The following is a 17,474-nucleotide window of genomic DNA, read 5'->3' on the forward strand; positions in this document are numbered from 1 at the left end:
GTGTACTATCTTTGCAGTTCTTCTGTAAATTGAAAATTAAATCTGAAATTAAAAATTTATTAAAAAAAAAACAACCCCTAATTTCACGGGTATTGTAGGTGGTCTGTTTTGGTAAGAAGTTCGGAAGGGTTTGTTCACGTCTGTTGGTGTCTGTTTGTCTGTCTGTCTGTCTATCTATCTCTCCTGTGGTTGAGTATTATCGTTTGGAGATAGCCTCCAAAGTCTAAACATAGAGCCCTTTGGTCCATGAGGCCCTGGCCAGACCGTCCCCTGCCACCCCTCTTCCCCCACTTCAGCCACGTCCTGCTCCCTCTTTTCTGACCCTTGAATGCTCACATTCTGGACTGTTAGAGCTGGAAAGCCCCAAAGAGACTGGTTAGCCCAGAATCTTGGTTTTATAGATGGAAAGACAAAGCAGGAAAGAGATTGGCATCTGGCTACATGGCAGGTTAATTTCGGCAAAGCTGAGAAAGGCTGCCAGGCTTTCTCCATTCCAGGCATCCCTTGGCCTCTTTGCCAGACACAATGGAGGTCACAGGTCACAGCACCTTCTACACAGGTGCTCAGAAGTACTGGTGACTTACTTAAGGACCCGATAAGGGCAACGTCTTGTTCAAAGGAGTGGTCTTGTTCAGGTGTCTGTTGGAGGGACCTGTTGCAGGGGACTCCTTTGGCCTCATTATGTGCTCGCTTAACCAGTGAATCCTCCCTGGTTTTGAAGTTCCAGAAAGAGACCGAGCTGAAGGTAGGCAAAAAGCGTGATCTGGCTTGTCCCCCCTCCCCGCTGCCCACTCCTCCCCGAAACCAGAGCCATTGCAGGGAAAGGGCGAGAGAGAATCCTGTAAGGCCCTGACGGTGTGCAGAGGCTTGGGTCTCCAGTCCTGTGGTTGAACCCTCCCCAGTCTTTTCTGAGGGGCACCGCATTGGTGGTATTCTTGAAGATACCAGAACTAGCTTCCCTCAGGCCAGGAGAGTCCGGGCTAGGCTGAGGGGTCCTGGTGCTTACCCTGCTGTGTGGACGTTCATGCCCTGTGGCCCGGGCTGGGGAGGGCCTGTTCCTGTCCTTTGCTGTCCACCTCACTGCGTTTGCATACCGAACCGTAATACTCTGGGGCGTCACTGCCTCCCACCCCACCGACAGGTCCCTGGGACAGATCCTGGCACAGATGTTGGTAAACCTGTGGTGAGTCAGCGAGCCAGGCAACTGGGGTACTTCTGGGCGTATTTTGCTGTGGGCATCACTGTTTCATCATCTTTGTCAAGTCCAGCTCATGGATGTCCCCTTGTATCTGAAAAAAGCAGGCATAGACTGGGAACTGGGGAATCTGGGGTTCACCTGGGCCTCTAGCTGAGCCATCTCTGAAGGTCTGGGTGGGAGTAGAGAACTAGAAGTTTCAGAGATGAATTTGCATTTGGGCCAGGTCTAACCACAGCTAGGTTGACGTCTGTTCACGTGGCCAGTGTGGGCACCCACTTATGGGGTTGTCGTTGAGACCAGTTCACAAGGCCCTGGAGGTCACTAATGCGCAGCTCACATGCTGGTCAGAAGTTCTGATGGGCTGTTTGAGATATTGCTGGTTTATAAACTTGCCACGGGAAACTGGGGCTGGTGTCTCTCCAGCACACTTTGCCCGATTCCCCCTTCCTAATAGTGCTGGGAATTTCCCAGCCATGTGATCTGGTTAGAAATGACCCCATTCCAGATAACTAACAAAGACCTACTATATAACACAGCAAACTCTGATCAATGTTATGTGGCAGCCTAGATGGGAGGGCAGTTTGGGAGAGAATGGAGACATGTACATGTGTGGCTGAATCCTTTTGCTGTCCACCTGAAACTATCACAACATTGTTAATTGACCATACTCCAAAACAAAATAAAAAGCTGAATAAAAAATTATTAAAAACAAACAAACAAAAGGCCCCATTCCAGCAGCAGGTCCTAACTGGCTTAAGCAAATCAATGTATCTTATCCTCTAGACTATGGTAATTGGTCAGGAAAGGTCACGTGACCCAAATCAGGCCAACCAGGATAATGAATTTCAATCCTGTGTCTTTCCTTTGTGTTAACTGGGCAGCAGGCTCTCTGTTTCTTACTGGTCACACATGATAAAAGCAAGTAGTCCCAAGAGTTTCTGAAAGCCACCTTGTGACACTTCAGAGGAGGCAGAGACAAGAGACTGGAAGAACCTGGTCCTTAGTAACAGCTGCTGGATCAAGCCTTGCCTGAAGCTATTCCAAGTTCTAGACTTTTTATCTGTATAAGTCCATAAATTCTGTCAATCACAACCAAAAATATCCTTTATGATGGTAACAATAATTGCTTAATAGCTCTTAAGTATGTAATAATTATCTAAATACAGCTTGGGGTTTCCCTGATAGCTCAGTTGGCAAAGAATCTGCCTGGAATGCAGGAGATCTCTGTTCAATTCTTGAGTCGGGAAGATCCCCTGGAGAAGGGACAGGCTACCCACTCCAGTATTCTTGGGCTTTCCTTGTGGCTCAGCTGGTAAAGAATCCACCTGCAATGCGGGAGACCTGGGTTCGATCCCTGGGTTGGGAAGATCCCCTGTAGAAGGGAAAGGCTATCCACTCCAGTATTCCATCCATGGACTGTATAGTCAATGGGATTGCAAAGAGTCGGACAGGACTGTGTGACTCACTTCACTTCACTTCAAATATAGCTTAGGGGATAAAATCTTACAAAGTATGAGGTCTGTGGGGGTGGTTTGGAAATAATAAAACGGTGGTGCAAAGGTCAGCAAACTGCTGATCCAATTCAACCTCTGCTATTCGTTGTTCAGTTGCTCAGTTGTGTCTGCCTCTTTGTGACCCCATGAACTGCAGCACGTGTGCCAGGCTTCCCTGTCCTTCACCGTCTCCTGGAGTTTGCTCAAACTCATGTCTGTTGAATCAGTGATGCCATCCAACCATCTCATCCTTTGGTATCCCCTTCTCATCTTACCATCAATCTTTCCCACCATCAGGGTCTTTTCTAATGAGTCAGCCCTTTGAGTCAGGTGGCCAAAGTATTGGGACTTCAGCTTCAGCATCAGTCCTTCCAGTGAATATTCAGGGTTGATTTCCTTGGCACATGGTAAAACGAAGGCCCAGGGAGGTCATGAGATTTGCTTGAGGTTTTATAGCTGCTTGGTAGAGCCTCCAGACTCATTCTTGATGTTTAATGATAATAATTGGAATGCTTGAATTTCTGTGCATTTCCTGTGAAATCATGACTTTATGTTTTTCCTTTTTTTCTGTTTTTCCAAAAGGCAGAGAAAGAATGGCAGTGGTCCTCTTCATTCTGTAAATAAGAAGGCAGAAGCCCAGAAGCTTAAAGATTTGCCAAGATCACACAGAAAGGCAGGGGTAGAACTAGTCCCAGAAGCCAAATGTCCTGAATGTCACTCAGGGTCAGCTGCCTCCATCTGTCCCCTTGTGCTAGTCGCCTCTGCCTCCTTTAGGGTAGGAGTGAAATGAAGGGCATGAAGGGGCCCCTTTTTCTAGCCTTGCTTCTAAACTGCAAAGTGATTAAAGAGGACTTTGAGTTGTATATTTGAAGGAGGTGATTCTCAACCCAGGCAGATGGTCCTCCCCACCCAACCTTAGGAAAACCAAGGCTCTGAGGCTCAGAGAAAACTTCGGTTATTTCTGTTGCCAGAGCTTCCAAAAGGGAGGCTAGTCTGGAGAAATGGGAGGTTGCATGCCTGAGTTTCTGGCCTCCCAATCTATGTGACCACAGTTCTGACACCTGCAATTCCTTCCTGGAAAGCCTTCCATGGTCCCCATCGTTTTCAGTAGCCACAGGATTGATATGCCCAGTTGCACAGGCAGTGCACTGCACAATTTGAATTATGATCTGAATGGCATCTCCTGGAGTTGTACAGTTCGCAGCTTACACAGCCATACACAATGAACCCAGGTTACATTTCTCAACATTTTTGAAAACTCAAATTGTTTTCATAGTGATCAGTGACTTCACAAACCCTTTTTTGAATAAAAAGGATAATTACATTTTTCTGCAAGATGAAGAGATATTTTGAGAAAATTTATTTTAGATCAATCTGATTCTAAAGATTGTATTAGAAAGTTTATATTTAACAAGATTTGTTATTTTAAAGGCTACTTTGGATCCTTTCCTATTTAATAAATGATGCCAACTTTAATAGAATTTAAATTAATTTTGTGGGGAAAAATTGAGATTTACAGACAAATGAATTGAAAATATCTTGTTAGTCTTGGTTTGGAGACTGAATGTATACTGAAATTGTCATTATATATTGAAATTTAACTACATGCTATGAATTAAAAAATATATTTGTTTTCAATACAGAGGAGTTTAGATTTTTGCATCTTGTGCTTCAGTTTTTGTGATCTGTTTGGTTATTTTCAAAACACATTTTATGCCTTGTTTCCAAATGAAGAGATAAGAGAGAAGATATCATCTCCTCCAATAAACCATTTCAGGTATGAATAGCTGTCATTTTGAAAGATGAAAAGCTAAAACGGCTATATTTTCTCTTTTTCCTGTGGTTTTTGAAGTACTAGAGGCATCTTGATGTTGTACATAGATTATTTTGTTTGTTTGTTTGAACAGGTGTTACATAAACAGTGTAAAAGATTCAAAACGTACAGGTGTGCTTTTTTTTTAATGAGACATTTTACTTTTAAAAAATAACATGTTTATCTATTTATTTTGGTTGTGCTGGGTCTTAGTTGTGGCATGCAGAATCTCTCATTGCTCATGTGGGATCTAGTTCCCTAGCCAGGGATCAAACCCTTCCCCCCTGCATTGGGAGCTTGGAGTCTTTACCACTGGACCACCAGGGAAATCCTGGTACAGGTGTGTTTTGAGTAGAACCCAAATCTCCTTTCCATGGTCCTTAAAGTGATTCCATTCTTTGGAACAGCTGAAGTTAGCAATTCCTTATGTATCTTTCCAGATAGAATCTGTGTAGTTACAAGCATATATTTGCTCACATACCTTCTACTTTGTTTCTCTTTATTTTTATACAGAAGAGGCCCTCTCTATAACCAACTGCACCTTGTTTTGTTTTTTTTTTTCACTTCCTAATAGACCTTTGAGATAATTCCAATCAGTATGTGTTATGCTGCCTCATTACTAAAATATTTTCAGCTGAAGAAGCTTCCATTGTAAGAATGTGCCATCCTTTATTTGGCTATACGTGACTGATAGACATTTAGGTTGTTTCTGACCTTTAGCTATACAAACAGCACAGCAAGTAGACAGCCATCTGCTCACCACGTTGCAACTGTGCAAATACAAAGCAGGATGAATTCATCTTATTGGGTCAAACAATGTCTTAGGGACTTCCCTGGTATCCCAGTGGTTAAGAATCTGCCTGCGAGTGCAGGGTACACGGGTTTGACCTCTGGTCTGGGTGGCTCCCAACTACCTTATAGCTCAGACGTTAAAGCGCCTGCCTGCAATGAGGGAGACGCAGGTTCGATCCCTGGGTCGGGAAGATCCCCTGGAGAAGGAAATGGCAACCCGCTCCAGTCCTCTTGCCTGGAAAATTCTATGGATGGCGGAGCCTGGTAGGCTACAGTCCATGGGTCACAAAGAGTTGGACACGACTGAGCAACTTCATTTTCACTTTCACTGGGAAGCTTCCAAATGCCTCAGGACAACTAGGCCCGAGAGACACGACTAGCGAAGCCCTCCTGCCCGAGAACGGTGCTCCACAAGAAGAGAAGCCACCGCAATGAGAAGCTGGAGCGCTGAAACTACAGCGTAGCCTCCACTTTCCGCAACTAGAAAGCCCGCACACAGCAACGAAGACCCAGGGGAGCCAAACATAAGTAGATAAAATAAAATAAAATAAAATGAGTGCTTTAGTGTGCTAGGCTCCTGCAACAAAGTACTACAAACTGAGTAGTCAAGCAGGAGAAATGTATTTCACAGTTCGGGAGGCAGGATGTTTGCGATCAGATAGGGGCGGGGTGGCTCCTGAGAGCTGTCGGGGAACTTCTGTTCCAGGTCACTCCTGTGGTTCCTGGTGGCTTGCTGACCCTTTTTGGTGTCCCTCGGCTTGCAGCTGCATCACCTCATTCCTGCCTTGATGTTCACATGGCATTCTTCTTGTGTGCGTATGTCTGTGTCCAAATCTCTCCTTTTTATAAGAGGAACAGTCATATTGGATGAGAAGCCTCCTCCACCTGGTATGATCTCATCTTAATTCCATCTGTAATGTTCCAGTTTCCAAATAGTGTCATATTCTGAGGTCCTGAGGATTAGGACTTCAGCATGTAAATTTGGTGGTGGGGGACACAATTCAGCCCATAACAAAGGGTGTGTGAGCACTGACCTTTAGAAAAATATTGCTAAATTGCTCTTCATATATATTGTACCATTGCCCTCCCACTGGCAAGGATGAAAATGGCCCATGTCACCATATCCTTGCCCCAGCGTGGTCACCAGACATTTGATCTTTGCTAGCCTAGTAGATGCAAAATAGTACCTCATTGTGTTTCACTTATTTGTAAGTGAAGACGAAGGTTCTCTTTTCTTACATTTAAGGCGGATTTGGACTTTGAGGGGTGGCCAATTGTTTACATCCTTTGCCTATTTTTCTATTCAATTATTGGTCTTTTATCCTTATTGATTCATAGGAGCACTTTACATACAGATAAGGAAAATTAGCTCTTTGTAATAGATTTCAAATATTTTCCTTTCCCATTAGTCAGTTGTCATTTGACTTTGTATATGTGTTTCTTTTTTCCTTAACTCAGGAAAACTTTTTCAATTTTGTGTAGAGAAACAGATCATTTTCTTTTATGGTTTAGGGGTTTTCTGTGATACCTAAGAAGGCCTTTTCCACTCTATGACACAAATTTGCCCATTTTTCTAACACATGTGTGTGTGTATACATACATATATATATATATATATATACACATATACTTTTATTTAAATTTTTTATTTTTTAAAATTTATTTTGGCCAAGTGGTACTTCTTGCAGGATCTTATTTCCCTAACCAGAGATCGAACTTGGACCTCCATCAGAAGAAGTGTGGAGTTCTACCCACTAGACTGCCAGGAAATTCCCACATATATAGATTTTAAAAAATGTTTTGGAATTAGTTTTGGTGCAGGTGTAAGGTAGGGGCCCAATTTAGTTATCATGATGGATACTTAGTGGTCCCAACAGTGTTTATCAAATAACAGTTGAGAATTGTGATCAGACGTAAGCATTGTGTAGACAAGAGGAATTTGTAGAAATATTTTCTTTTTTATTTATTTATCTTTTATGCCAGGGTCTTTAGCTGCAGGCATGTGGGATCTAGTTCCTTGACCAGGGAACCCATGCTCCCCGCATTGGGAGCTGGAATGTTAACCACTGGTCCCAGAAATATTTCATTAATAGTTTTTCCCTATTAACTTTTATTTCTATTTAAGCATCAAATTTTGTTTTTTAGGATTTTTGTCTTTAACCAGTGATTTCTTTTATGGGTATGGTCTATAAATTTTTTGTTGTAATAAAAACAATTTAAAATTGTTTCATAGGTAAAGCTACACCAGGAGCTGTCTGTGTTCAGCCAAGTGATAAGAGGACTGAATAACTGCAAGTCACTATTTGACAAGCCCTCTTGTCTCTCAAGCCATTCCCTTTAAACAATACAAACTTTCTTTCTTTCTTTTAATGTTTATTTGGCTGCACCAGGCCTTAGTTTCGGCATGCAGGATCTAGTTCCCTGACCAGAGGTTGAACCTGGACCCCTGCATTGGAAGCATGATGTCTTAGCCACTGAGCTAGTGGAAGTCCCTACAAACGATTCCTTAGTCGATTAAAATATAAAACCTGAAACAGAAGCTAGTATTGCATTTAAAGACACGAATCCCCTGGGAAAACTCAAGCCCTGGTTGATTCATCTGAGGGGGTTAAGAGTTTAAATCCTGACTCACTGACTTCCGGCCCTGACACCCTGGGTAACTTGCTTGACATCTCTCTGCCACATTTTTCTTCATCTACAAAATGGGGAAAACAAAAAGAGAAGGTTTGGTAGGGCCTGAAGTTTCTGCAGTTTAGGCGAGGGCACCTCTTAAAAACTACAAATGTGAAGTGAAGCACTGTCCCTGTAGGTTCTGGGGGGAGCCTCTCACTTGCAGATTAAAACCTTTTAGCTTCACAGCAGACCTCTGAAAATAGCATCTTTTTCAAGGGCTGTTGGGAATATGGAATGAAGCCATGTAGCTCTGGTTCTGGGGCATGGTGGGCCTGACTCCGAGACTAACTCAGGTGTGTAAGAAACATCACTTTATTTACTTACAAAAACCTGCCTGAAGTTCTGATGCCAAGCGTCCCGATTCCACCAAGCTGGCAAACACCTTCATTTCAGTTAGTCATTCTTGAAGCTTTTACTCCACCTCACTCTGAAGGCATATTGAAAAAGGAGGGGCAGGGGACTATTTTTCTGTGACCATCATTTGTCTTTGATCATCAGTACCCACACAGATACCTCCACAGACACCCTTACAGACTCATAGACACACACATGTCCTAACTGAAGCATCTGCTATTCCTTGCTGAATTCCCCTTCAACTTTCAACTCTATATTGCTTCTGATCCATGCGTGGGACTTGGGGATCTTGGAGGGGTGCCCTAGGAGTGCTGTTTAATAACTTATAAGAAGACTGTTGTTGGGGGCCCAAATGGCTCTATTCTGCATCATATCAAAGGTCCAGCTCTCTGAAGAGGCAATGCACCATTGGGGCTGAGAGCACTGGACTGGGTCCCAGACAGAACCAGGTTCAAATCCGGCAAAGCCTTGTTTTTCTCATCTGCAGAATGGGGAGGATGATAATGTTTCCCTCACAGAATTGGTGAGTCATCAACATCGAGGTTAATTAAGGGTAAAGGCTTGGCATAGCATCTCCCACACTGTACACAAACTCTAGTGCTAGAGATCGCCTCTTCACTTTTCATTAGTAGATGAGGTAACTCAGTCCCAGAGCCACTGGCTGGCTGGGTGAGGTCACCATGCAGCATTCTGTAAACAGTGCGGGTAATGGTGCAGAAAGCTTGCTTATTCGATTTGCAAATGACTTAAAACTAGGTCCGGGAGCTGTTTTTTTTTTTTTTTTTTTAACATTTATTTATTTGAGCTGGATCTTAGTTGTGGCACATGGGACCCAGTTCCCTGACAGAGATAGAAAGTGGGCCCCCTGTATTGGGAGTGCAGAGTCTTAGCCACTGGGTCACCAAAGAAGTTCCAGTGGCTGGTATTTTAAATGACCATACTAGGGTTCAAATGGAGCAGGCAATAACACCCCAGTTCAGTACTCTTGCCTGGAGAATCCCACGGATGGAGGAGCCTGGTAGGCTGCAGTCCTTGGGGTCTCGAAGAGTCGGACACCACTGAGTGACTTCCCTTTCACTTTTCACTTTCATGCAGTGGAGAAGAAAATGGAAACCCACTCCAGTGTTCTTGCCTGGAGAATCCCAGGGATGGAGGAGCCTGGTAGGCTGCCGTCTATGGGGTCGCACAGAGTCAAACACGACTGAAGCGACTTAGCAGCAGCAGCAGGGTTCAAAAGCACCTAAAGCAGGTGAAAGGATAGACTAAGCCCCCTGAAGTAAAACAGAATAGGGGTGGATGTAAAATGAAAAGATTTTGCATGAAAAAGGTTTTGGCTGAAGTTTCAGTACAATCCCATGTTAAGATGGCTGCGCCCAATCTAATGTGACCTCAGGCAGCATCTCTGGTGGTATAGATTGAGGATGAGAGAGGTGACAACTGGAAGGTTGGGTTCAATTCTGGTTGCCGTACTTTCGAGGGTACAGGAGAGACCAGAGTGCAGTTTGTGGAGGGGCAAAGCATAGTGAGAGGCTTGCCAGGTAGCTCAGTGGTAAAGAGTCTGCCTGCGAGTATGGGAGACATGGATTTGATCCCTGGATCGGGAAGAGCCCATGGAGAAGGAAATGGCAACCCGTTCCAATATTCTTGCCTGAGAAATCCCATGGACAGAAGAGCCTGGTGGGCTACAGTTCATAGAGTCACAAAAGTGTTGGACATGACTTAGCGACCGGACAACAAGAGCAAAGGACAGTGAGGAATGGGAGATAATGGCTTCGAAAAAGAGACTCAGAGGGGCAGAGGTGGGAGCAATAGTAACCCTGCCTGGCTCCAAGGGCAGAACGTGGAGATGACAAAGCACTGAGAACCAACTCCCACAGTGAAAGTGATTGTGTTCGGAGGCAGTGAGCACCCCATCACTGGTAGTATGCAAGTGGAGTGAGGAAAGGATTCCTGCTTTGAGCTCCTAGTTTCAGCAAAAATACTAGGCCGTACTGATAAAACCACCCTTTGTTGGCTATATATATACATATTATAGTCAACAAATATGTAATCCATATTTTCCCTATTTTAAGGTGTACTTTATAAAATGAATATTTCTGAAACTGGGACTGTCTTAAGTCAGTGTGTACGCTTCATGCACAATGCATCCTTCTTTTTGAAAAGTTGTTATTTAAGCTTTTTTGAATCAGCAAAATGAAGTGTGCACTTTGGGAAGTTGTTCTGACAATCTGTATTTCATCTTACATTTGCCCTATTAGAATGCATGTCTTGACTTTACAGAAATCTATCTAAATAAATGATGTGTATGAAAAAAAAATCCAACTTTCTTAGTGAAGCCATACTCAAATCTATTGAATCCAGCAGCAGGTGACATTCTACCTTGTTGCTGCCATCCTGGCATCAGAAATGGAAGCGAGACAGGCTATTAAATCGGCTTTTAACAGATTCGGAACAGAAGATTCTTGGCTAGGGGAAAAAAATTCCACTTATCAAGAGATGTTATCCCTTCAAAGGATGAGAAACTATTTCATCATAAAGGGAGTTTGGAGGGAGCTTTTTGTTCTGCGAGGACAACATCTGGATTTGAATATGTCCATCCTCAAAAGGAGATTTTTCTCATAATGGATCGGACTCAAAACACTCAGAGCATAAGGATCGGTGCTTTTTCAAAAGGAGACACTTGCGGGGGCGCGCGGGGGGCCCTCGTGTCTCCGCAGCGCCAGCTCTGGAGGTCCAGGAGGGCCCCCGCGCCCTTGACTAACTTTCACACTGAAAGCCTCTCCATCATCTTCTACCTCCCCACCCTACTCCGGGAATTTGGGACCTGAATTCATTTAAAAACATTTGTGGTTTCAGGAGGCTCTCTTAAAAAAAAAAAAAAAATCTGCCAAGGATATATTACCATGAAAGACCATTTGAGAGGCTAGAAAGAAGGAAGTCAGGTCAAGGCCGGCGCGGGCTGTGCTGTAAGTTTGGGAACGATGCTACGCGGAGCCGGGCCACCTGTGGACCACCCAGGCGGACACATGCCGGCCGACGCGGGTTTGAATCCCGGCTCTGCGGCTCCCTTCCACAGCGGCCTTGGGGGAAGTTGTGTAACCTTGCGCCCTGCGACGCTTCTTCCTGGAGCCTAGAACTGGAAAGAAGCCCCTGGAAGCCCTGAGATCAGAGATGACGCGAGCCTTCGCAGGCGATGACTAGGCAGAAGCCGTCGCCACTCCCTTTCCCGCGTCCCGGCCGCTCGGCGCGGGGGTGTCGCCTCCGACCAGGTGGTTCCGGCTCCCGCAGCAGCTCTCTCTAGGTCCGCGCGCCCCAGAGCCCCCCGGGGCCCTCCAGACCCTCGGGGCTCCTCGGCTAACACAGCCCGATTTCTAATCACAAGGCCCTTGGGCCGGGCTGTGGCGCCCCCTCCCGGTAACGGCAGGGAGGCGGTGCACGGAAGACGTCATTGCCACATTTCAACCAAAGGAAGTCCTTTCTGGGGTCCAGCCTCAACCTCTCCCGGGGGCGGGGCGGGGGGGAGGCGTTTGCAAGAAGAAAGGTCATAGGGAGCTCAATAGTCCCGTTGCCAGGCTAGGCTGGAGACCACCTTGAGGCCCAAATGGAAGGAACCACCTGGAGGAGGACCCCGCCAGCATGTCTCTGCTGAAAGAGGCTTTTGGGGAGCCAGGCTAAGCATTATTGTGCTGGGCGGGTGCGAAGGTGAGGGGGTGGGTACGAGGGGTGGAGGTATTGGGGGGGGATGGTGAGGGGGCGGTGCATGAGTGAAGATCTCAGCTGGGCTGTGGGAAGGACGGAGGGGCCCCGAAGGAAGGATTGTAGCTTAGGGCTTTTGAGAAAAAGGGAAAAAAGGACTAGGAAGGGAGCCTGTGCCTGAGGGAGGGATTTGGTGCAGCCCCCAACTCACTGACCTGGTCTGCTTCTGCCCCGTCTCCTGGGACAGATTTTATCAGTGTCTCAGCAGTATTGGGGAGGGTCTTCAGTGAGGCATTTTTCTTCATAAAGAAAACAAGAGGGACTCGTTAAACCCCAGGCAGAATGTCACAATGATGAGAGATGCTGAACTTCAGAATTAGAAGAAGGGGTGGGTGGGGTGGACCTTACCGTGGAGGCAAGCCCCCAGGTGAAGTGGGGTCCAGACAAAAGTAGGTGGCGCCCCTGAAACTACCTGTCTGTCTGAGGGGCCTGTGCCTAGGGTGAAGTCCTTGGGGGACCAGAGTAGAAAGGCCTCTAATGAGGTCCTTGGTGATTCTCACCCTTGGGGATAGGATGGGCCTGGACAGGTGAGAATGGGCTGGGGGAGAAATCAAGGTTTAGAGTCATTGCTGACCCCCTGCTGCCCCACCTGACAAAGTTATCTTCCTTCACCACTCAACTTGCCTCTTCCCCAGACAGTTCCGGGAGAGGCCCCACTGCCTGCCCCGCCCACCCCAGTCCCCCTGGTGCTCCCATCACTCCTCTCCTGCGATGGCGGCTCCAGGCTGTCCTCCCCGCCGGGGTGTTGTGCTCCCTCCCGCCTCTCTCCCAGCACCCAGCATGCTGCCCAGCGCATGGTTGGCACTCAGTAAATACCTGATGACTTCAGTTGATTTGAGAAGGGCCCCAGTTCCTCCTTGGCTTTAGACTAGATTTGGGAAGGCAGAAGAGGAGGCTTGAGAGGTAGTGATCTGGGCTGTCCATCCTCTCTCTGAAGGGCCCTGTTTCAGAGCCTGATTTCCCAGGCAGGGTTACTCTCTCCCTCCATGAGAGCCCATCCTCATGCCACCTTAGGCGCCCAGCCTGGCCCCCTCCTCATCCAGCTCGGCCTCTCATTTCCCACCCTGGGCCCATCCCCTCCACGTGACTGACCCCTCCCTTCCTCACTCTGCTCAGCCTCTGACACCCCCACTGGGCTGCCCTGTGTGTGGAGCCCCCGTACCCCATTTGTGCTCCGACACTCAAGGCCAGGCTGTCCCTCTGTGACAGACGCTCTCTGTACCAGGCTGCCCCTCCTACATGGACCCCTCCTCGCTCTGCTGTGACACCCCTTCTCGTCCACCGTGTTTCCCCCACCCCTACGCTGGAATCTGCCCTGCTCTGCTGCCGCTGATGGTTTTAGGAACGAAAGGTTCAGGAAGGACAGAAGAGAAGAGAAGGAGCAGAAAAAGTATTTCAACAATGGAAATTTTTGTGCAAGCAAAACCTTGGAAAGAATATATAAAATAGAGCCGCTCTGGAGCCTCACCCACTTGGTCCCACTCTCGGAACTGTCATTAAATCCTGAGGTGGGGGAGACTGTTTCTTGGTATACAATTTGGGAAACACTGGAAGAATTCTGCCTAAAATAAAAAGGATGTCGCTTTGCAGCTTCTTAGATGTCCTCTCTGAGCTTTTCTGAGAAGGTGACTTCTGCCAGTGGGAGGATGGAGCTTGGGGGCCAGCCGTTTTGCTGCTGCCTGGGGGATGGGTCTCTGAGGGGGCTGGAGGGATCTCTGCAGGTATTGGGGGCCTGTGGGAGGTGGATCAGGGTCTGCAGGACAGGGGCTGTGAGTTACACCACCTCTGTGTGAGGAGGTACAGGCCCCACCACCCCCTTCCCTGCCTGTGCCCCTCTGTGACCCTCTGTGTCCCCATCTCTGGTCACCTCCGGGAAGAGAACCAGAAAATTCTACTTCGGTGGCTTAAGCAGATGTCAGTGACCTCCCGATGGTTCTCATCACACCGTGAGCAACACTTTACCGTTTGCAAAACGGTTTCACATCCAGTCGTGGGTTTGATCTGATCTCTGCCGCCGTTGGTAGATAGTGCTGTGGCTAATCCCTCCTCCCCCATCTTCTCCGGAGAGAAGAGGAAGTTGAGGATCGGGAGTTGCGTAAATTGCCCCAGCGGCAGAGAGGAGGCCTGGAATCCCAGACTCCATTCCCAGTACCTTCCGGGCACTGTTGGCCTTTCCCAGGCCTCTCCCCACCCCGTCTCTTTATCACACTTAATGAGGTAATGAGCTTCTTTAGGACACGACCGAAGCGATTTAGCAGCAGCAGCAGCAGCAGCAGCCTGAGCCAAGTGTGAGGTTAGGGCTTAGGCGTAGGATTCTGTGATCGGGCAGAAAACAGGTCAAGAGTCAGGACCTGTTTCCCAAAACCCTGGGGGCAAGCTCCAAGGCCCCCTCACTGGAGTGGGGGTTTGGAGTAGGATGATCACATAATTAGTCATCCAGATTAGGACACTTTTGAGAATGAAAGGGAGCACTGTTAATAGTGACTTTATGGCAGCAGCGCTGAACAGGGAGCTGAGGTCACTATTATGGGACCACCTGCCCAGCCTCTTCTTCATCTTCACAGCCTCAGACCTCCAGACCTGAAGCAGAACAGCGGCCATTCACTGGGTGCTCCTTAGAGCTTATTTTATTAGAGCTCCATGACAACGTGTGGCTGATCCACTTATTGTTTCCATTTTATTAACTGAGAGACTGAGGCCCAGAAGACTCTTGCCCCCAAACAAACAACTGGTAAGTGATGGAGCTGGGATTTGAACCTGAGGAGTCTGGCTTACTTTGAGAAGACTCTATTGATAATAACATTTTAATGAATTGATTTGGCCCACAAGAATCGGCAGGGAGTGGGTGTTCCTCCATCTTTCATCAGACCTCTCCCCCTCCCCTCCATCTCCCTAAGCTGTCTTTAGCTCAAGGACATCATTAAAAGGACCTTGGAGTGATGAGGGGCTGTGTGGACAAGGATGATGAACTGGGAATGGAAACATAGTGGCAAAATGAGTGTAGTAAAAGCTGACATTTTTTTGGGCTGCATCTCATGGCAGGCAGGACCTTATTTCCCCAAACAGGGTTTGAACCTGTGCCCTCTGCAGTGGAAGCATGGAGTTTTAACTACTGGACCATCAGGGAAGTCCCAAGGCTAACATTAAATAAGCACTTACTGCATGCCAGACTCTGTTTCAAGTGTTCTCAGTGTATGAGCCTGTTTCATCCTCACAACCACCCTATGAACTAAGTAACATTATGATTCCCATTTTACAGATGAGAAAACTGAGGCCACTTGCCCTCCATTATACAGTTGGTGTGCCAGGGCCACCCAGTTGGCTTAATCATCATGCAGTTTGCCCCTGAGGAAGAGGAAGCTGCTGGCCCAGTGGTGGAGTCCCTCCAGCCTGGTTCCTCTAGGTTTTAGAACTTGGAAATTCTGTGTTGGTGGCTGAAGCAGCGTCACTGACCTCCTAAGGGTACTCATCAGACAGGAAGCAACACTTTACAACTTTCAGGGACGGGGAGAGTCCATGGTCCAGCCTTCTGGGGGTGCCAGCTAAAGGTGTTCACTGATTCCTCCTTCTGCTCCCCCATCTCCCTGCAGAGGGAGAAGGTGGGCAGAGGTGGAGCCTGATCTCCTCCGCCCTCGGTGGTGGCTCATTTTCATTCATTTTCTTTAAATGTGTCTTGCTCTGTTTTTAAATCTAATTTTTCAGCTTCTTTTTTATCTTCACTCAAGTTGCTTTAATGAAATGAAAATGTGTCTGTTTCCCTCTGCTGGAGCTGCCTGGGGAATTTCAATATAAAACAAACAAGTTGGCTTTTAAAATTAAAATTTTATGGGTGGCATTTCCTCACTTAATGAGAGGCACAAAAGGCTGGAGTAAAACCAATTAACACGGGGTTGGGACTCGGTGTTCAGCAAAATTAAGCAGCAGGAGCACGGTGTGCTGGGAACCATTAGGGTGGGGGCTGGGGGAGACGTGCTGACAGGCAGCGTGGAGGGCAGTGGCCACCCAGGACCCCTGTGCTCCCTGGATGGGCCTGCACACGTCTACATGCAGCCCTCAGCCCCCAGCCCCTGCCCCCAGCACCGCATGCCCAGGTGCCTGTGTGCACACCTGCTCTGCACGTTCACATGGCCGGCGAGTGTGTGGATGAGCAGACGGGGCTGGGGAATGGCTGCTTTGGATTCCTGGGGTCCTGGACACCAAGTCTGGACAGGTGTCCTTGAAAGCAGTTAAGGTGTGCGGAAAGGCCACTCGAGAATTAACGCCCCCGGGACAGCAGGAGTCCAGTCCTGTCTTCATCCACAGCTGTGCCCCAGGGCCCAGACAGCCAGGAGTGGTGTAGGCGCCCCACGAACGCACGGTGACTGCACGGAAGACTTCATTTGGGCAAACACTATTAATGGAACTCAACAGTGAATCACTCAGAGTCCTTATCGCCCAGCACAGGACTCTTTGTTGTTGTTAGCAATGGCGAAAATGCCACAGGATCCCAGGCAGGAGGGGGCACTGTGGTGGGACTACCGAGGGAGAATGGCTTTATGATACCAGCAAAGGCGTGAATGGAATGAATTGCTCCAGACAGAAGACAGCAGGCTGGGGGGGTGGCAGGACCAAAGGTCTGGGAGTGAGAGCTGGGCACGGCTGAATCTGGCCAGAAAGTAAGGTGGGTGCAAGCAGAGGACTCTGGGGAGGTCACAGGCCACCAGGGTGTGAAGAGTTGGAGCTTTGACTTTACCTCGTGGGCAGTGGGGAGCCCTTGCAGGTTCCCAAAGCTCAGAGGTGGTTTCTGGGAGACCTGATTCCGGAGGCTGGTGGGAGGGAAAGGAAAAGTCCAGGCTGGCTGGGTTGGCATTGGTTCAGGTTGAGCTGAGGACCTCAGGCTGGGGAGTCAAGGGGCTGATGGGGCCTCTCCACCTGCAAGGCAGGAGACCCCAGTTCAATTCCTGGGTTAGAAGATTCCCCTGAAGAAGGGATAGGCTACCCACTCCGGTATTCATGGACTTTCCTGGTGGCTCAGATGGTAAAGAATCCGCTTGCAGTGTGGAGTCCTGGAGGAGGAACAGGTGGGGAGACTGGGGGTATTTAGTGTGGTAATGCCAGCCCACCCCCCAGGCATGGACCTGACTGTGCTGAAGACACAGGAGGTAGACTTCACACTGACCTTTACAACCCGATTCTGTAAATTCCTGGCCTTGATGCCGTAGCCCCCAGGGGCCCCTGGGGAAAACAAGCCTCATAGCTTCAGAGAAAGGGCCTGGGCCACCTCTCCGGTTCCCTTCATTTCCATTCCCCCCCGCCCCCCACCCCCTCCTCCCCAGAGACTCCTTCTGTCCTACACTGGGACAGCTTTCTCCCCACCCTTTCTGCCCTCTGATCCCCGATTCTGTGGAGAGAGTCA

The sequence above is a fragment of the Capricornis sumatraensis genome, chromosome 2 (genome assembly GCF_032405125.1).
Source record: "Capricornis sumatraensis isolate serow.1 chromosome 2, serow.2, whole genome shotgun sequence".
NCBI lineage: Eukaryota > Metazoa > Chordata > Mammalia > Artiodactyla > Bovidae > Capricornis > Capricornis sumatraensis.